At 38.5% G+C, this 22,682-nt stretch overlaps 1 long non-coding RNA gene across 1 annotated transcript; it reads right to left on the bottom strand.

Moving 5' to 3' along the window:
• Positions 1 to 958: 958 nt before the first annotated feature.
• Positions 959 to 14,729, bottom strand: LOC112447378 (uncharacterized). Its single transcript, XR_003035542.2, has 5 exons — positions 12,482 to 14,729; positions 11,100 to 11,338; positions 3,071 to 3,267; positions 1,717 to 1,892; positions 959 to 1,047 (listed from the first exon to the last, which is right to left on the bottom strand). It is a non-coding gene; the product is annotated as an uncharacterized lncRNA (long non-coding RNA).
• Between the last annotated feature and the right edge of the window lie 7,953 nt (positions 14,730 to 22,682).

The raw sequence follows: 22,682 nt of genomic DNA, 5'->3' as shown, positions 1-22,682 counted from the left end.
TGCTTGACTCCAAAGCTACTACAAAGCTACAGTAATCAAGACAATGTGGTATTAGTGAAAGAACAATCAATCAACGGAACAGAACAGTGAGCCTAGAAACAGACCTCCATAAAAATAATCGACTCATATTTGTCAAAGGAGCAAAAGCAATACAATGGAGCAAAGAGTCTCTCAAAAAATGGTGATGGAACAAATGGACATACATATGCAAAAAATATAAATCTAGACCTTACACTCTTCACTCAATATAACTCAAAATGGATCACAGACCTAAATGTAAAACACAAAACTATAAAACTGGAAGACAACATGGGAGAAAATCCTGGTATGGTATTTGTCCTTTAAAATCCTGGGTATGGTAATGTCCTTTAAAATAGAACAACAAAGACATGATCCATGAAAGAAATGATTGATAAGGTGGACTTCATTAAAAATAAAAACTCTGCTCCAAGAAAGACAATACAAAGAGAATGAGAAAATGAGTTGCATACTGGGAGAAAATATTTGCAAAAGAGACATTTAAAAGGGACTGTTATCTAAAATATATATAATTAATTCATAAATACAACTATAAGAAAACAAAAACTCAATTAAAAAATGGACCAAAGCCCTTAACAGACCCCTCAGCAAAGAGATATACAGACGGCAAGTAAGCATAAGAACATATGTCCCACATCATATGTTATCAGGGAACTGTGAATTAAAACAATGAGATATTAATAATGTCACATATTAGAATGACCAAAATCCAAGACACTGACAACATCAAATGCTGACAAGGATATGGAACAATAGGACTCTCATTCACTGTTAAAACAAATGCAAAATAATACAGAAACTTGGAAAGACAGTGTGGCTATTTCTAACAAAACTAAACTTACTCTTTACACAAACCAGCAATCACATTCTTTGGTATTTACCCAAAGGAGTTGAAAAGGTAATGTCCACACAAAAATCTATACATGGATGTTTACGGTATCTTTATTCATAACTGCCAAAATATGGAAGAAACCAAGATGTCCTTCAGAAGGCGAACAGATGAATAAACTGTAACACATTCAAACAACAAAATATTATTCAGCACTAAAATGAAATAAGCTATGAAACCATGAAAAACAAGAAGGAACCTCAAATGGATATTAGTAAATAAAAGAAACTGATCTGAGATGGCTACATACTGTATATTCCAACTATATAACACTTGAGAAAAAGCAAAGCTATGGAAACAATAAAATATCAGTGGCTGCTGTGAAGAGTAGGGGCAAAGATGCACAGTCAGAACACAGAGGATTTTTAGGACAGTGAAATTCTCTGTATTAGATTATAAAAATGGATATAGGTCATGAGACATTTGTCCAAACCTATAAAGTACAACATCAAGACTGAATCCTTCACCCATAGGTAAACTAAGGAATTTGGGAGGATTATGATATGTCCATCAATATAGGTTAATCCTTAATGAAAATGTACAATTCTGGTGAGTGATGTTGATAATGAGGGAGGCTATGTATGTGTCAGGGCAAGGGGTATATAGGGAATCATTGTACCCTCTCAATTTTATTGTAAACTTAAAACTACTCTAAAAAAATTAAATCTTTTTAAAAAAAGGACAATCTGCTATCATCTTTTCCCTTAAATGTCCCCCAAATAATGACAGCAAGGCAAGTCCAAGGAGGGAACAGAGGGAAATGTGCTCAGCACCAAATGAGAACTTACTTTGGGTTTTGCAATCTCCTTGATCTTCCTGATTTCCTTGTCAGACATGACATCGTAGAACCTGACAATGTGTGGCTGTCCCATTCATCCTCCTCTTTGAAGGGGGCGATGACCAGCTGGGGCATCCTGTTGCCATAATGTAACCTACAGAAAAGCCTCTTCTGCCTCTGTGGTATCTGGGAAGCACAGAGCAACAAGTCTATGTTCCAGGCTCCTCAGTCTGCCAGGCACCAGCCTCACTCCTTAGGCCCATCTCCTCCCTCTTCCCTCAGAAAGGAAAAAAAGCATAATGGAACACAAATCATTCAATATCTTCTCTGTCAGGAATATCCTTACTCACATTTACAAGCCCTTAGAGGGAAGTCACTCTTATACTGGACTTAAAAAACAGTGACAATTCACCTTAAATGGGTTTGGAAAAAAAAGAGTCTTTTTCTTCTATCCAACTTCCCATAATGTCTAGGGGTGATCAGCTCAATTCTGAGATTGAACCCTTTAATGGTCTGTTCTCTGTGGCCTTCCTACTCATGCTATGACCCATGGACTAGCATCAGTTGGGAGATGGTTAGAAATACAGAATCTCACGTTCTAACTCAGTATTACTGAATTAGAATCTGCATTTTAACAACATCCCAGGTGATTCCTACGCACCTTAGATTTTGAGACACTAACAAAGTCCAAGATCTACCCATGATCCTCCTGGCCCTCCATGAGCCTGCCTATATTAAAATTCTGAATATTATAGCTTCTTTTCTCAAATATTATGCTCTACTAATATAAAAAATGTTTGCTATTTCCAAAACATAGGATACTTTTTCTCACTGTACACTTGTTCATGGTATAGTCTCAGCCTAAAACTTCTTTTATTACATTGTTCACCTGGTAATCTAGTTTAGGAGTCCTTTACCTGTGAACCTTACCACTTTTTGTCCTAGAGTTAATAACCTTTTGTTGTATGTTGCTACCAAATCTTGCACATACCACTACTGTACTAAAACTACTTATTTATATTTTAAATTTTCCTTTAATACACTACATATTTCTATAACAGGGCCATATATTATTCATTTTTGCTTAATTTCTTCCACATGCATGTAATAAAAAATAATATTCATAATAGTCTTAATGCCTAACATCTAATTAGCCATCAATTAAAATAAGTGTTTGATATATAAGACTGAAAAAGACCCAGTGGTGCACTCAAGGGGCAGGTTCAAGAACTAAAATATCTTCCCAACTAAATCTGGCCTTCCAAAGTTGAAAGTCCCCAGTATTTATACGGCCAGGTGATCTAAAGGTCTCCAAGTACCCTAAGCACCCCTTATAACCCCAATGACTCCCTTTCCCATCTTACGAGTTTGATACCCTCTCCGCGGCAAAGGCTTTCTTAGCTCTAGAGGGTTTGCTTATAATCAAGAGTATCCTGAGGAGAACTGTTCAGTGTCTCCTGTTTGGTCTCTGATTCTTCATTCCCAAGGTTTCCTGCCCTTTCTTCCTCCAACAACTTCACAAAGTATGGCAGATTCAACTGGGCTTGTTTATGAGAGGAGTCTGGACAAAGGAAAGCAAATAGTTAATAATCAGGGAGATCATATGGAGAAGCTCTGCAATTCTTCTACTTCAAACGACGCTGATAAACCAGTATGGAATCTGAACACTGTCCAGAATTAGAATAAAGAGAGAAATAAAAACTGGTATGGAGAAAATCCACCCCCACTATGCCTTACTCACCAGTTCCAAGGGACCTAGTACAGAAAGGCAACCAGCAGTCCTGCCTCACATTCACAACTCAAGTTTTATGCTGCGCACATCTGCTTCCTAGTGCATTTTCATTACAAGGTTATATATCATGTGCTGTTTTATATATATATATATATATATATATATATATATATATATACAGTTAGAATGTAGACTAGAGTTCCAGATAACTTCCACAAGCATCATCATCTCATGGGCCCTCACAATATCCAAGAAAGAAGGATTTTGGTCCCCATTCCTCAGGTAAGAATACCAAGACACAGAATAAACAAGGAACCTGGGTCAAGATCATATAGAAAAAAATAAGCACATCAGAACTAGAACCCAGATGTCTAACTCTGTGGCTCTTACCAAAAATACTCAAAAAAAAACTTACAAGGCTTATCTCACATAACAGTCATGAAGGACACTCCCATGTTAGACAGTCAATGTAAGAGTTCTGGCAATAATGTCAACAAAAGAAAGATTTTACGAACCTGAGTCAGGGCAGCACAGTCTAGAGTGTGAAATCTTACCAAGCTTATTAATATAAACCAGGTGTGATATGATTATATAAATGCCCTTTTCAAAAGAAAACAAATTACAGTCAAATTAGATATAGCCCTTTGGTCATCCTAGAGTAATTATGAATCCAGAATTGAAATATTTTTCACTAAGCTCTTACAGTGCTGTGATCAGTTATCGTGTTATTTTCTACATCTATTGACTTTATCTGTTAACATGTCTAATCTCCCACTACCATCCCCAAACTACCTTAAGATATTCTGGGAATAGACCACACATAAGTCTTTTGCCCAGTACAGCATGTAGCATATAACAGACCTCTGTAAGTTTGCTGAATTTAGTAACAGTAAAATGACTCTGCAATATCCCCATCTGTTTGTAGTCTTTATGCCAAGACATCTCCCTGAAACAAAGGGAATATACCACCTGTCAAGGAGCTCTTTCCACTTTTTGGCAATTATCTTGAGTTTTTCTTCAAACAGAACCCAAGAGTATCTGGCTGCATATTCTTCTCATATGATCTAGGGCTAACTCTAAGGGCCACAGAGAACAAAAATAATCAATTCCTCTAATTCTTCAGTTAATCTTTTCTTCCTCCAATAATTCCAATTATTTGTTAAGATTCTGACACTAATTCTAATTTGTGAATTGTCCGACATGACCAAGCAATTCTCTGACAGCTGCTGGGTGTTCTACTATTTAACTCAATTCTGGCACTATCCATCTAAAGACAGGGTCAGATCCCATAGGCTAAGGGTTCAGTTCCACAACACGGTCTCCTACCCCTACCTCTACTTCAGTGGCCAACTGCTGTTCAATTGCTGAGTCATGTCTGATTCTTTGCAACCCCATAGACAGTAGCATTTCAAGCTTCCCTGTCCTTCACTATCTCCTAGAGTTTGCTCAAACTCATGTCCATTGAGTCGGTGATGCCATCCAACAATCTCATCCTCTGTTGCCCCCTTCTCCTCCTGCCCTTAATCATTTCCCAACATCAGTGTCTTTTCCAATGAGTCGGCTCTTCACATCAGGTGGCCAAAGTATTGGAGTTTCAGTTTTAGCATCAGTCCTTCCAATGAATATTCAAGGTTGATTTCCTTTAGGATTGACTGGTTTGAACCTCTTGCAGTCCAAGGAATTCTCCAAAGTCTTCTCCAGCACCACAATTCAAAAGCATCAATTCTTTGGCGCTCAGCCCTCTTTATGGTCCAACTTTCACATCTGTACATGACTACTGGAAAAACCACAGCTTTGACTATACGGACCTTTGTTAGCAAAGTGATGTCTCTGCTTTTTAATACACTGTCTAGGTTTGTCACAGCTTTTCTTCCAAGGAGCTTTCCAAGTGTTTTAATTTCATGGCTGCAGTCACTGTCTGCAGTGATTTTGGAGTCCCAAAATACAAAATCTGTCATTGTTTCCACTTTTCCCTCATCTATTTGCCATGAAGTAATGGGACTGGATACCAAGATCTGCTTTTTGAAAGCTGAGTTTTAAGCCAGTTTTTTCAGCCTCCTCTTTCACTCTCAAAAGGCTCTTTAGTTCCTCTTCACTTTCTGCCATTAGAGTATTACCATGTGCATATCTGAGGTTGTTGATATTTCTCCCGGCAATAGTGACTCCAGCTTGCAATTCATCCAGTCAGGCCTTTCGCATGATGTACTCTGCATAAAAGTTAAATAATCAGGGTGACAATATATAGCCTTGTCATACTCCTTTCCCGATTGTGAATCAGTCCATTTTTCCATGCCTGGTTCTAACTGTTGTTTTTTAACCTGCATACAGGTTTCTCAGGAGACAGGTAAGCTGATCTGGTATGCCCATCTCCAGAAGAATTTTGCCCAGTTTGTTGTGATCCACACAGTCAAAGGCTTTAGCATAGTCAATGAAGCAGAAGTACATGTTTTTTCTGGAATCCCCTTGTGTTTTCTATGATCCAACAGATGCTGGTAATTTGAGCTTTGGTTCCTCTGCCTTTTCTAAATCCAGTATGCACATCTGGAAATCCTCAATTCACTTACTGCTAAAGCCTAGCTTGAAGGATTTTGATCACTACCTTCATAGCATGTGAAATGAGTGTAATTGTACAGTAGTTTGAACATTCTTTGGCACTGCCCTTCTTTAGGACTGGAATGAGAACTGACCTTTTCCAGTCCTGTGACCACAGATGGGTTTTCCAAATTTGCTGGTGTACTGAGTTCAACACTTTAACAGCATCATCTTTTAGGATTTAAAACAGTTCAGCTGGAATTCCATCACCTCCACTAGCTTTGTTCGTAGTAATGCTTCCTAGGGCCCAGTTGACTTCACACTCCAAGATGTCTGGCTCTAGGTGAGTGATCACACCAATGGTTATTCTGGTCATTAAGACCTTTTTTGTACAGTTCTGTGTATTCTTGTCACCTCTTCTTATATTCTGCTTCTCTTAGGTCCATACCGTCTTTGTCCTTTATTGTGCCTATCTTTGCATGAAATGTTCTCTTGGTATCTACAATTCTAGTCTTTCTCATTCTATTGTTTTCCCTCTATTTCTTTGCATTGTTCACTTAAGAAGGCATTCTTACCTCTCCCTGCTATTCTCCAGAACTCTGCACTTAGTTGGATATATCTTTCCTTTCTCCTTTGCCTTTCACTTCTCTTCTCAGCTATTTGTAAAGCCTCTTCAACCACTTTACCTTCTTGAGCGTTTCTTTGAGATAGTTCCAGTCACTACCTCCTGTACAATGTTATGAACCTCCATCCATAGTTCTTCAGGCACTCTGTCTATCAGATCTAATCCCCTGAATCTATTCATTACCTCCACTGATGGTGCTTCTGACTACTGGCTGTGGATTGGAAGTTCCAATGACCCTCTCCATGCATTTGCTTAATTTGTTAGAGCAGCCCAAAGAACTCAGAGAAACATGTTACCAAGTAGATTACCAATTTACAACTTACAAACAGATAAAAGATATGCATAAGGCAAAGTATGTGGCAAGGGGTGTAGAACTTCCATGCTCTTTGGTCTTGCCACTCTCTCAGCATCTCCACATGTTCACCAGTCTGCAAGCTCCCTGTGCCCTGTCCTTTGGGTTGTTATGGAGGTGTCATCATATAGGCAGGTTTAATTAAATCATTGGCTACTGTTGGTCAATTTAACCTCTAGTCCCTCTCCTCTTTTCTGGAGGTCAGAAAAGTTTCAACTTTCAAATCACAGGGCTTGTTCCCTGGCAAGCAGCTCTCATGTTTAGGTTACCTGAAAGTTTTCCAAGTCACCTCATTAACATAACAAAGACATCTTTATGCCTCTCATCACTTAGGAAATTTGATTTTTGGAGCTTTGTGCCAGGAACATGGAGAAACCCAAATACATAGTACTTATTATAAGCTACAATAACACATTCACTCAATACAGATCAAATTAAGTGTTTAGCACTGCTGCTGCTGCTGCGTCACTTCAGTCATGTCCAACTCTGTGCGACCCCATAGACGGCAGCCCACCAGGCTTCCCGTCCTTGGGATTCTCCAGGCAAAAACACTGGAGTGGATTGCCATTTCCTTCTCCATTGCATGAAAGTCAAAAGTGAAAGTGAAGTCGCTCAGTCATGTCCAACTCTAGCGACCCCATGGACTGCAGCCTACCAGGCTCCTCCGTCCATGGGATTTTCTAGGCAAAATTACTGGAGTGGGGTGCCATTGCCTTCTCCGTTTAGCACTACGCTTGAGTATGAAAATGCAAAACTGGAAAAAAAAAATTATTTCTAAAGTCTTTGCTTTAGAAATAAAATTTGCTTGTCATTGGTAAACAAAGGATATTGTAGCCATCAAGACATTACATTATAACCACCCAAAAGATGAGCCCTGAGGGAACCCAGTATAGAAACAGATTACCTGCCATTTAGGAATCATCAGATTGCACCTATCCCTGAGGGTGCAGCTTGGGGAAAGTCATGATGAGAAAACACAGGATACTGGCCCCATATAACTGAGGTTCATATCAAGGAATGATTTCAGTGAGCCCAGACTCTTGCATCTTCCAATATTCAGAAAAGTGCTAAAATCCTTAACTTGAGATATCTGGTTTTCTTTGCTTAACAATAATCTTTTGATGTTTCAACTACTTAACCTTTGTTTTGCTGACTTAAAAAATGCACCAATGTGAGAGTTGTGAGTTAAGTTTTATTTGGGGCAAAATGAGGACTATAGTCTGGGAGACAGCATTTCAGATAGCTCTGAGAAACTGCTCCAAAGAGGCAGAGGGAAGGTCAGCATATATGTGATTTGGGAGCAGATATCATCATGAAGAAATGTGGTGCTTTTCTAGACATGAGAAGATGTAACAATTGAGCCCATAGAATCAGTTCCTGAAAATATATAACTATTTGAAGACTTGTTCTGCCAATTTTTTCAGAGCACGGAATGCTTCTTTCCTGATCTCCTTCCTGAACTCCCTTCAGCAGATGCTGAAGGTCAGCAGCTGCAGCAGCATGTGTGATTTAATCCTTGTAGAGGTAGACAAGAAGTGTACATGGCAAGTGCCAACTAGTAGTTAACAGTTGCAAAAACTCCTGTGTATCCTGACTCCCCCTTCTCCTCCTCATAACAGTTTTCTCAGCACTATCTGAGATGCTGTCTCCCAGGCTTGAAGTCATAATAATGTATGCCCAATAAAACTTTCAATTTTTAGGTTGTGCATTAAAAAAAATTTTTTTATCTATTTGGCTGCAATAGGTCTTAATTTAAGTATGCGCTATCTTCAATCTTCACATAGACAGGCAGGATCTTTAGATGTGGCATGTGGGATCTAGTTCCTTGATCAGGAATCGAACCCAAGCCCCCAGAATTGGGAGTTTGGAATCTTAGCCACTGTATTATCACAAGGAAGTCCTTTAGGTTGTGCCTTTTTTTTTTTTTTTCTGTTGACAGCTTATTGGGGAAAACAATTTAATACAGGCAATACAGATGTAAATGAACTATTAAAACATAATAAACTTCTATGGTGAAGGGAATTCAGGCTACTATGGAACTTGCAGAAGGGAAGAGGAGAATGTCAGAACAGATTTATCAGAACAGAGAATGCCTCAGTTGTGAGCCCTCTTACTTAAAGATTGATTATGCCTGAGAAAGACAATACTGACTGCTGTATCGGTAAACAAAGGATGTTGCAGTCATCAGTGATTGTAGTCACCATGGAGGGTGAGCCCTGAAGGAGTTCACAATGGAAACAAGGAATACCGACCATCAGCAACCATTAGACTGCAGCCACCCTCAATGCTATAGCCTGAAGAAACTCGGCATGAGGAAACATGGGATATTGGCCTAGATAACTGATGTGCCTATCAAAGGAATGATTTCACTGGGCCCAGACTCCCATTTCTCCATTCACAGAAAAGCACCAAATTCCTTAACTTAAAGTATATAGTTTTCTTTTATTAACAAGAGCTTCTTTGGGATTTCCTGGCAGTCCAATGGTTAGGACATGGTGCTTTCACACCTGAGGGCTGGGGTTTGATCTCTGGTTGCGGAACTATGATCCCACAAGCCATGTGGTACAGCCAAAAAAAAACCCACAAAACAGTAAATTGTACATGTTGTGGTTGCAAAAATTCCCATATATCCTGGCTTCTCCTCCTTCCTTTTTGGTACAGTTTTCTCAGCATTTATCTGAGAGGCTGTCTCCCAGGCTTGAAGTTTTAAGTTCAGTTCAGTTGCTCAGTCATGTCCGACTCTCTGTGACCCCATGAACCACAGCACACCAGGCCTCCTTGTCCATCACCAACTCCTGGAGTCCACCCAAACCCATGTCCATCGAGTTGGTGATGCCATCCAACCATCTCATCCTCTGTTGTCCCCTTCTCCTCCTGCCCTTAACCTTTCCCAGCATCAGGGTCTTTTCAAATGAGTCAGCACTTCGCATCAGGTGGCCAAAGTATTGGAGTTTCAGCGTCAACATCAGTCCTTTCAATGAACACCCAGGACTGATCTCCTTTAGGATGGACTGGTCGGATCTCCTTGCAGTCCAAGGGACTCTCAAGAGTCTTCTCCAACACCACATTACTCTGAACTTTCAGGTTTTTTGTTTCTTTCCAGTTGACATGTCCCAGTAGAATTCTTTGTTTTACCTCTTATAACTTACCTCCATCAAATTTATATGCCTATATTTTAAATACAAATATTTATCAAAAGCTTAATTAAAAAAATGGAACCATCTATTCCCCCACACCTCCTTTCCAGTCACATGTCTCAAAAGTGGCCACTTTCTTCAGTTGTTCCCTTTCACATTTTATTGCTAAATTTATGCTTCAGAAAATGATTAGTTTATCATAAGACCTAAGTTATCATAGAGGGACTGGAAAAACAAGAAGTTTCTATAGCAACGATGTCTTCAGGAAGACAATGCATTAACTGATTATGACCATATCAAAACACATAAGACATTTTCACTGTTACACAGATCTCCTTAGTGAATTTCCACTACCATATAAAGGCTAACTAGTTGTTCATCAACCTACTTCATGCTCCTGGAAACAGAGAAACTTTGTATTTTCCAAGCCTCCCTTGAAATGAGATGGGGGCCATGATAGCTCTGACAAGAGAATGTGGACAGAAGTAATGGATGCCACTTACAGGCCTGGCCTATAACATGTATCATGAAACCCTTCACACAGCTAGCATGAAGGGACTCCAAAACAGCAGAGCCATTCTGGAGTAGAAAAAAAAAGTCTCAATTTCTTTTTTGGGGGGTGGCCATGCCACACAACTTGTGGTATCTTAGTTCCCCCACCAGGCATTGAACTCAGGCCCCCTGCAGTGGAAGTGCAGCATTCTAACCACTAGACTGCCAGGAAATTCACTAGAAAAAAATCTATATTCTTGAGTCAACATTTAGAAAAGCCACCCAACCTGCAGGAGGACTCTGCCTGGATGCAAAGTAAAATTTCATACCTTTCTTATCTTAAAGATTTGGGAGTTTATTTGTTACCATAGTGTAGTCTTCCCTGACTAACACAACTGAGTCACAAGAACTCTATGGAATATTCCACCTAAGGCGAGGGGAGGTGGGTCAGTTGGTAAGTGGGATGAAAGAGCAGCTCAACACAGAGCAAATGACTTGCTTTCCTAGCTCCCAAGGGTATTACCAAAGAAAGCAGCTGATGGGTGAAGTCCACTGCCCTGTACAGGTCCCCAAGCCGGAAGCTGATATCACTGAGATGGTCCAGGACTTGAACCTTGGAGATAGTGCTATGCTCCCCTGCATTCAATTGCTTTAGCGCTTGCTGCATCCAAAGCACTGAATGGTGAAGGTCACTGATGCTGAGGGCTGTCTGGCCCAGCCTGAAGCAATCACCAACACTCAAGGTAGAACGATACTTGGTTCCTAGAAGTAAGAACAATGATACTTCTGATAAAGGACACAAAGGATGATCACTGAGGTCAATAAAGAGATCATTCACCCACTCTATTCCCACTATCCAAATACAACCAGTCTTAAGTTGTTTCCCTTCATATTTTATCTCTGAGTACATGCTTCAGAAAATAATCAGATTATTTTTATAACTATGTTTGGTTAAGATAAGGGGTTTACCCCATAGAAGACACTGAAATGAGTTCCCACGGACCACCTTATTAGTAGGAACATACTTTATTTTTTAAAATATAAGGCAGTATGGGGAGAACAAGCATGAATCAGGAGATCTAGGCAGGTTCTAATTCAAGATAATAATATAAGAATGAGACACCAATAAAAGCTATATTTGATGAAGCAGGTGTAGACTTTAAAAAATATTTACAATCTAGAAGTTGAGAGTTATGTTTCATTCAAATTTTTTGGACTTAAAGCCTGGGAGGCAACACTTCAAGTAACCCCGAGAGAACCCCTCCAAGGAGGAGAGGAAGGGGAGCCAGGTTATATAGCAGTCTTGCAACAGGGCAGGTAACATGCATGTCAAAAAAAATTACTGTTAATTAAAGGAAAAATAGGTATCTCGAGTTAAGGAATTTAGCACTTTTCTATGTATGGGAAGATGCAAGAGTCTGGGCTCACTGAAATCATTCCTTTGATATGCACCTCACTTATCCAAGGCCAGTACCCTATGTTTTCAAATCCTGAGTCTCCTCAGGTCTCACTGGCTCATGTTGGAGGGCTGCAATCACTGATGACTGTGACATCTTTGTTTACTGATACAGTAGGAAATACGCCATTTCTCACAAAGTTTTGAAAGTCATCTGCCTATTATACCAAATCCACCCAGACATAACTGTTCAATTTCTCTTCTACTTCCTAAAATCAGATCCCAGTTTCCTAGAACATGAAGTCTTTCTGGTTTTTATCTCCTAAATTCCCATGAAAGGTCCAGAGTTCTCAGAACACCTCACAGCCACATGAGGTGGCTAAAAGGCAAATAGTAGTTTCTTCCTCTGTATTTCTCAAGTCCTACAGGAAAAAAATTGCAAGTTCTAAAGACAAGAAAAGCAGCTCTAAAGCAAATGTTCACAAAGGGAACCCATGCATGTTGCTTACCTGGCAGGACTCCCCTGGAAAGAGCCGTCAGATCTAGTTTTTATGTGTGCTGAAGAAGCAGCAGAGCCTTAGCAGCCCCAATTACATTCTCCTCTGTAGGGAAAAACCTGTGCAATGATGTGAGCCTGGAAGTAAACACTTCCACACACCAGAGAGGCAGAAAGTTAAAGGAGAAAGAAAAAAAGATCACATGAAATTACTGATAAAAGGAAATGATCCAGTAAAGGACAGACTGCAACTTGTGGGTTAAATTCCTGTCCGGAAGATTCCCTGGAGAAGGAAACGGCAGCTCACTCCAGTATTCTTGCCTGGGAAATTCCATGAACAGAGGAGCCTGGTGGGCGACAGTCCATGGGGCTGCAAAAGAGTCAGACACGACTTAGTGACTAAACAACAACAAAGAACAGACCCGAGCATACTATCAGACCTCAGTACTTTACACAAAATTGAAGTCATCTGGAAATAGTGGGAATGGGGGTGCTGGGGCAATGACTTTCTAAAACTATCCTCCAACACAGTAACTACTGGCTACATGTGGTTATGAAACTGTAAATTTATTAAAATTAAATAAAATTTAAAATTCAGTCCCTCAATCATACTAATTAAATTACATTTCAAATGCTCAGTAGCCAGATATGGCTAATAACTACCATGTTGGATAGTGCAGATACAGAACACTTCCATCATGAACAGTTTTACTGCACATGCAGTGCTCAGTTGCTAAGTCATATTCGACTCTTTGTGACGTCCTGGATGTAGCCCATCAGGCTCCTCTGTCCATGAGATTTCCCAGACAAGAATACTGGAGTGAATTGCCATTTCCTTCTCTAGGGGAACCTTCCTGACCCAGGAATCAAACACGCACTTCCTGCATTGGTAGGCAAATTCTTTACCACTGAGCCACAGAAATGCTCTAAAATAAATCCTAGAATTGAAAACAATGGATAAAATTAATAAATCATTGGTAGTGCTGCAAGGTAGCTTATTAATGCAAATGAAAATTGTTTCTAGAGGAACTCACTTTCAAGCAGATTTCAAAGAATAATTTCCACAAAAAGAAGTCCAAGGAAAGCAAATATTAATAGCTCTCAGGAGGAAAAAAAAAAAAGCAGAAACAATCCAAAAAATTTAAAATTCAGATGTTAGAATTATATGACATGCAATATGAAAGAATATATTTAATATATCTGAAGAAATGGAATGCTGCTAAGTCCTTCAGTCGTTTCCGACTCTGTGTGACCCCATAGACGGCAGCCCACCAGGCTCCCCCATCCCTGGGATTCTCCAGGCAAGAACACTGTAGTGGGTTGCCATTGCCTTCTCCAATGCATGAAAGTGAAAAGTGAAAGTGAAGTCGCTCAGTCGTGTCTGACTCTTAGCGACGCCAAGGACTGCAGCCTACCAGGCTCCTCCGTCCATGGGATTTTCCAAACAAGAGTACTGGAGTGGGGTGCCATTGCCTTCTCCAGAAGAAATGGAATAGGGACCTGAAATATGATAAAACTACAAGAAGGTGACAAACACTATCCAAACTGAAATACATAAAAATTGAATTAAAAGTTCAATAGATTTGGGACTTCTGGGTTTGGCCATGATAAAGAAGCTTACAGTGAAGTAACTTTACCACAAAAAGCAAATATAAAATATGAACAGAATCAATAAAACAATTATTTGAAGGCATTGGATAGCAGTTAATGTAAACTGACTTGGAGGCTATACTCGTTAAAAGAAGGAAGATACTAGAGGTAAGCTCTGCACTCAACCTAAATTTTCCAAAGCCATTTAACTGTATACTTGAAATAAATGAATTTTATGGTATGCAAATAGCTCCTCAACAAAGCTGTTTTAAAAAGTCAGAGTGTTGTTCTATAAGGAATTGAGTGTCCCCATGAAAAAGACCAGATACACTGGTATTTTGATGTTTCCTAGAGTATGATTAACACCCTCCCCAACAGCTAACCCAAATTCTACCAATATAAACATTCTGCTTACATTTTCAGTATTTTCTGAGGTTTTAAGTTTTCTCCTTCAACTTAGCCTCTCTGATACCAACCCTCTCTGATATGAACAAATGATTTTTAAAAAATTCACCAAGTATATAATGAAACCCTCCAACATGAGAATCCATGATAATACAAAAATGGACAAAAAGGGTTCCTGGATAAACACATAATAACGGGAACAGATAAAACTTTCCTTAAAACTGATAAATAACACTTAAGAGATATTTAAGTTGATAGACAATACATCAAAAACACAAATGCAAAACATTTTGTAAAAAGAACAACAATCATAAAAATAAAAAAGATTTTAGAAGTTCAAAATGACCGTCAAAAAATTAAATTCAAAGTAAAATGGCCAGTTCTAGGAAGTATAAAAAACAGGCAAAGAAATGAAAAATATGAGAAAAACAGGATCAATGCAGGAGATCCCCCATCCAAGTAATGTAAGCTCCAGAAAGAAAGAAGAGAGAAAATACAAGAAATTATGAGAAATACAATTTTCCAGAACTAAAGAAAAACACAATCTCTTGTATTGAATGCACTCACCAAGTGACAATCTGAGAAAATGAAACTAACAAACAAAATTCTCCCAAAGTACCATTGTGAAATCTTAGCCCGAGGATAAAGATAAGACCTTGCAAGAGAGGGAAAAAAACAGGTATTCTACAAAGAAGAGAGAATCAGTGGACACTAAACAACAAAAGTTCTGAGGAAAAATTCCTTCAATTTTTGACATGCTTGAAATAGGGCTAAAAAATGAATAAATTCTATTTGGAACAGGAAAATAAATGTTTTCAGAAAGATATTTTTAAAGAAACTCATAACAACTCATTTTACTAGACATAGAAAATCAAAATAGTAATATTCTGACTTCTGCTTCTGCCCACAAATATTAAATGCTACAAGACTGTTCTCTCGCACCATAAGCAGCTAGAAAACTGGACAAAATAAATCAAATTTGACAAAAAGCAGAGCAGGGCTAATCCTTAAGAACAGTAAAAGAGACAATGAGAACCCTATGATAGCCCCATATTTCTGCCTGGAGACAAATTCTTAATATCACTGTTGGGGATGCCAAGGCGGTAAGAAACTGCAGAACAGAGTATCAAAGAAGAGGGAAACATACACACACACACACACACACACACACACACAAAAGGTCCTGAAATCTAAAAATGGGTCTTCTCTATTCTTTGGCTATAATACTATTCTATACTTGCATTAGGCAAAAATCCAAAAAACTAGACAAAGAAATACTGTAGAGGAAAAATAATAATCAAGAATTTTAGATCTAAACAATTCTCATCATTTACACAAGGCAGGAAATCATTTGACTTCCCACTATCAAAATGGGGAAACTATGCTCAATATACAGAGCACTCACTAGAAATCCCACCAAAAATGGGTCTTGCAGGAGGAGTTAATCCACAGAATACAGACCACTCTAGATTCACCTTAACAAAAATTAAAAGCAAGCTTCAAAGGGATAAAACTGACCTGTATTTAAATGCTTGCTAGAATAAAAACACTCTATAAAGAATATCACAAAATTCAAGGTAAAATTCATAATCCTGGCACTCAGTAAAAAACTACCAGACCTGTTCAGACAGGAAGTGGACCAGGCACAACCTTTTTAGAAGAATAAATGACACAAACTGATTAGAGCCAAAAAGGTCCAAGTCCACATCCACTAGATCTTGAGCCTCAGTACACACCTCATTATGATAACACATCAACAAGCTAAATGACATACCCATAGGCGCCATGACAGTTCCAAGGCCAACTATAAAAGTCAAAAATTGGGTGGTGGTCCAAATCCTGAAAATGCCCATCCCCTGCCACAAAAAAACTACAGGCCAATATCACTGATGAATATAGATGCAAAAATCCTTAACAAAATTCTAGCAAACAGAACCCAACAACATATTAAAAAGATCATACATCATGACCAAGTGGGCTTTATCCCAGGGATGCAAGGATTCTTTAATATCCACAAATCAATCAATGTGATACACCACATTAACAAATTGAAAGATAAAAACCATATGATTATCTCAATAGATGCAGAGAAAGCCTTTGACAAAATTCAACATCCATTTATGATAAAAAAAAAAAACCTCCAGAAAGCAGGCATAGAAGGAACATACCTCAACATAATAAAAGCCATATATGACAAACCCACAGCAAACATTATCCTCGATGGAGAAAAATTGAAAGCATTTCCCCTGAAGTCAGGAACAAGACAAGGGTGCCACTCTCACCACTACTATTCAACATAGTTTTGGAAGTTTTAGCCACAGCAATCAGAGAAAAAAAGAAATAAAAGGAATTCAGATTGGAAAAGAAGAAGTAAAACTCTCACTGTTTGCAGATGACATGATCCTCTACACAGAAAACCCTAAAGACTCCACCAGAAAATTACTAGAGCTAATCAATGAATATAGTAAAGTTGCAGGATATAAAATCAACACACAGAAATGCCTTGCATTCCTATACACTAACAATGAGAAAACAGAAAGAGAAATTAAGGAAACAATTTCATTTACCATTGCAACGAGAAGAATAAAACACTTATGAATAAATCTATCTAAAGAAACAAAAGACCTACATATAGAAAACTATAAAACACTGATGAAAGAAATCAAAGATGACACAAATAGATGGAGAAATATACCATGTTCATGGATCAGAAGAATCAATATAGTGAAAATGAATATACTACCCAAAGCAATCTGTAGATTCAATGTAATCCCTATCAAGCTACCAATGGTATTTTTTAGAGAACTAGAACAAATAATTTCACAATTTGTATAGAAATACAAAAAACCTCGAATAGCCAAAGCAAACTTGAGAAAGAAGAATGGACCTGGAGGAATCAACCTGCCTGACTTCAGGCTCTACTACAAAGCTACAGTCATCAAGACAGTATGGTACTGACACAAAGACAGAAATATAGATCAATGGAACAAAATAAAAAGCCCAAAGATAAATCCGTACACCTTTGGACACCTTATCTTTGACAAAGGAGGCAAAAATATACAATGGAGAAAAGACAATCTCTCTAACAAGCAGTGCTGGGAAAACTGGTCAACCACTTGTAAAAGAATGAAACTAGAACACTTTCTAACACCATACACAAAAATAAACTCAAGATGGATTAAAGATCTAAACGTAAGACCAGAAACTATAAAACTCCTAGAGGAAAACATAGGCAAAACACTCTCTGACATAAATCACAGCAGGATCCTCTATGACCCACCTCCCAGAGTAATGGAAATAAAAGCAAAAATAAACAAATGGGACCTAATTAAACTTAAAAGCTTTTGCGCAACAAAGGAAACCATACGCAAGGTGAAAAGACAGCCTTCAAAATGGGAGAAAATAATAGCAAATGAAGCAACTGACAAAGAATTAACCTCAAAAATATACAAGCAGCTCCTGAAGCTCAATTCCAGAAAAATAAATGACCCAATCAAAAAGTGGGTTGAAGAACTAAACAGACATTTCTCCAAAGAAGACATACAGATGGCTAACAAACACATACAAAGATGCTCAACATCACTCATTATCAGAGAAATGCAAATCAAAACCACAATGAGGTACCATCTCACACTGGTCAGAATGGCTGCGATCCAAAAGTCTACAAACAATGAATGCTGGAAAGGGTGTGGAGAAAAGGGAACCCTCTTACACTGTAGGTGGGAATGCAAACTAGTACAGCCACTATGGAGAACAGTGTGGAGATTCCTTAAAAAACTGGAAACAGAACTGCCATATGACCCAGCAATCCCATTGCTGGGCATACACACCGAGGAAACTAGAACTGAAAGAGACATGTGTACCCCAATGTTCATCGCAGCACTGTTTATGATAGGCAGGACATGGAAGCAACCTAGATGTCCATCAGTAGACGAATGAATAAGAAAGCTGTGGTACATATACACAATGGAATATTACTCAGCCATTAAAAAGAATGCATTTGGATCAGTTCTAATGAGGTTGATGAAACTGGAGCCTATTAAGTCAGAAAGAAAAACACCAATACAGTATACTAACACATATATATAGAATTTAGAAAGATGGTAACAATGACTCTATATGCGAGACAGCAAAAAAGACACAGATATAAAGAACAGTCTTTTGGAATCTGTGGGAAAAGGCAAGGGTGGGATGATTTGAGAGAATAGCACTGAAACACGTATATTATCAAATGTGAAACAGATTGCCAGTCCAGGTTCGATACATGATCAGGATGCTCAGGGGTGGTGCACTGGGAAGACCCTGAGGGATGGGATGGGGAGGAAGGTGGGAGGAGTATTCAGGATGGGGAACACATGTACACCCATGGCTGATTCATGTCAATGTATGGCAAAACCCACTATAATAATGTAATTAGCCTCCAATTAAAATTAATTTAAAAAATAAAATAAAAACTAAAAAAAAAGAGAAAATTCCCATCCCTTTCCCAAAATAGCTAAAATATTCCTCCCACTCATTAGCCAATGAAATTACCTACCTATCCCTATAAAAACTGACAACCCCATACCCTGGTGCCTCTCTCACCTTCTGAGATGGCCCATACTCTATTTATGGAGTGTATATATCCCTGAATAAACCTTTCATTTTACTATGCTCACTCTTGAATTCTTTTCTGAGCTAAACCAAGAACCTACACTTGATGTATTTAATCCATTTTATCTGCACCATTGGTTTATTAGCTGTCATTTAAAAAAAAAAGTTGTAATGGTTGCTATGGAGTTCACAATATGCATATTTAACTTACTGTGAAAGACATTATATATTATTATGTCTCCTTACTAAATGTAGATACTTTATAACACTATGCCTCCATTTTCTGAGAGCTGGGACATGACTATCCTCTCTGGCCCCATTTCTTTCCTATAACAATGTGAAGAGATCAGGAAAATATAAACCATAATCAGGAAAAAATCAATCAACAGAAAAGGACCCAACAATGATAGATTATAAACTATTAAACAAAAACTTTTAGATAAGTTATTATAAATATTATGAATAAGCACAAAGATATAAAGAAAAACTTGAATATAATGAGAAACAAGTATTATTTAAAAAGAACTAAGCAGGGACTTCCCTAGTGGTCTGTTATTCAGTCGCTCAGTCGTGACCAAGTCTTTGTGACCCCATGGATTGCAGCATACCAGGCTTCCCTATCCTTCACTATCTTCCCAAGTTTGCTCAAACTTATGTCCATTGAGTCGACCATCCAGCCATCTTATCCTCTGTCGCTCCCTTCTTCTCCTGCCCTGAATCTTTCCCAGCATCAGGGCAGTCTGTCGTTTAATTGGTGAACTTTTTCTTCTGAGCTAAAGGCTTTATTTCCTTTTTGAATAGTTATTATTTAATTCGCTGTGTGAGGTCTTAGCTGCATGATGGGGGAACTTTTTGCACTGCAATGAGAACACACTCTCTAGTTGTGGTGCTTGGACTCAGTAGCTCTGCAGCATGTAGGATTTTAATCCCATGACCAGCGACTGAACCCAGTCCTCTGCATTGCAAGACAAATTCTTAACCACTAGACCACCAGGGAAGTCCCTAATTGGAGAATTTTGACCATTCACATTTAAAGTAATTATTAATATAGTTGAATTCAGTTCAGTTCAGTCGCTCAGTCATGTCCAACTCTTCATGACCCCATGGACCACAAAGCATGCTAGCCTCCCTGTCCATCACCAACTCCTGGAATTTACTCAAACTCATCTCCACTGAGTCGGTGGTGCCATCCAACCATCTTATCCTCTGTCATCCCCTTCTCCTCCTGCCTTAAATCTTTCCCAGCATCAGGGTTTTTTCAAATGAATCAGCTCTTCACATCAGGTGACTAAAGTACTGGAGCTTCAGCATCAGTCCTTCCAATAAACACTCATGGCGGATTTCCTTTAGGATGGACTGGTTGGATCTCCTTGTTTTCCAAGGGACTCTTAAAAGTCTTATCCAACAACACAGTTCAAAAGCATCAATTCTTCAGCGCTCAGCTTTCTTTATAGTCCAACTGTCACATCCATACATGACTACTGGAAAAACCACTGCTTTGATGAGACGGACTTTGTTGGCAAAGTAATATCTCTGCTTTTTAATATTCTGTCTAGGTAGGTCATAGCTTTTCTTCAAAGGAGCAAGCGTCTTTCAATTTCATGGCTGCAGTCACCATCTGCAGTGATTTTGGAGCCCAAAAAAATAAAGTCTGCCACTGTTTCCACTGTTTCCCCATTTGCCATAAAGTGATGGAACCAGATGCCATGATCTTAGTTTTCTGAACACTGAGCTTTAAGCCAACTTTTTCACTCTCCTCTTTCACTTTCATCAAGAGACTCTTTAGTTCTTCTTCACTTTCTGCCATAAGGGTGGTGTCATCTGCATATCTGAGATTATTGATACTTCTCCCAGCAATCTTGATTCCAGCTTGTGCTTCTTCCAGCCCAGCGTTTCTCATGATGTACTCTGCATAGAAGTTAAATAAGCAGGGTGACAATATACAGCCTTGACGTACCCCTTTTCCTATTTGGAACCAGTCTGTTGTTTTATGTCCAGTTCTAACTGTTGCTTCCTAACCTGCATACAGATTTCTCAAGAGGCAGGTCAGGTGGTCTGGTATTCCCATCTCTTTCAGAATTTATATTAAAAAAATAAAATAAAATACATAGACTTCTCTCTCAAAAAAAAAAAAAAAAAGAATTTTCCAGTTTATTGTGATCCACACAGTCAACGGCTTTGGCATAGTCAATAAAGCAGAAAGAGATATTTTTCTGGAACTCTCTTGCTTTGTTGATGATCCAGCGGACATTGGCAATTTGATCTCTGGTTGGAAGTTCATGGTTCACGTATTGTTGAAGCCTGGCTTGGAGAATTTTGAGCATTACTTTACTAGCGTGTGAGATGAGTGCAACTGTGTGGTAGTTTGACATTCTTTGGCATTGCCTTTCTTAGGGATTGAAATGAAAATTGGCCTTTTCCAGTCCTGTGGCCACTGCTGAGTTTTCCATATTTGCTGGTTGACATATTGAGTGCAGCACTTTCATAGCATCATCTTTCAGGATGTGAAACAGCTCAACTGGAATTCCACCACCTCCACTAGCTTTGCTCGTAGTGATGCTTTCTAAGGCCCACTTGACTTCACATTCTAGGATGTATGGCTCTAGCTGAGTGATTATCTGATTCACCATCACCATCGTAATTATCTGGGTTGTGAAGATCTTTTTGTACAGTTCTTCTGTGTATTCTTGTCACCTCTTCTTAATATCTTCTGCTTCTGTGAGGTCCATACAATTTCTGTCCTTTATTGAGCCCATTGTTGCATGAAATGTTCCTTTGGTATCTTTAATTTTCTTGAAGAGATCTCTAGTCTTTCCCATTCTGTTGTTTTCCTCTATTTTTTTGCATTGATCACAGAGAAAGGCTTTCTTATCTCTCCTTGCTATTCTTTGGAACTCTGCATTCCAATGGATATATCTTGCCTTTTCTCCTTTGCTTTTCACTTCTCTTCTTTCCACAGCTATTTTTAAGCCCTCCTCAGACAGCCATTTTGCTTTTTTGCATTTATTTTTCTTGGGGATGGTCTTGATCCCTGTCTCCTGTACAATGTCACAAACCTCCGTCCATCGTTCATCAGGCACTCTATCAGACCTAGGCCCTTAAATCTATTTCCCACTTCCACTGTATAATTGTAAGGGATTTGATAGGTAGATTAAGATGTATCATATTTGTTATTCTACTCATTGCCCTGTTCTTTGTTTCTTTGTCCTCTACTCTTTCTTCCTTCTCTGGTTTTAATTAAGAATTTTATATAATTTTGTATTCCAAAATTAGAATATCAACTTCTTAAAAACTTACAGTAGTTGCCCTAGAATTTTCAATATGTTTACTTGTATATTAACACTGTACTGTTTCTTGGGTATTGCATATACCTTATAACAGAGTCTTCTCAATTTTTCCTCCAATTCCTTATAACACTGTTCTCATTCATTTGATTTGTGTGTTAACTATAATCATTTAATATATTTTTTCCATTATTATTGAACAAACTAATATCTTCCTTATTATTTATTGAACTCTTCCTTTATATACAGACCCAAGTTTCTGACACATACCATTTTACTTCTCTCTGAACAACTCCTTTTAATATTTCCTCCAAGGTAGGTCTACCAGCAACAAATTTCCTC

This window comes from Bos taurus, chromosome 7, assembly GCF_002263795.3.
Source record: "Bos taurus isolate L1 Dominette 01449 registration number 42190680 breed Hereford chromosome 7, ARS-UCD2.0, whole genome shotgun sequence".
Taxonomy (NCBI): domain Eukaryota; kingdom Metazoa; phylum Chordata; class Mammalia; order Artiodactyla; family Bovidae; genus Bos; species Bos taurus.
Note: the sequence above shows the minus strand (reverse complement) of the source record. Positions and strands in the feature narration are given on the sequence as shown.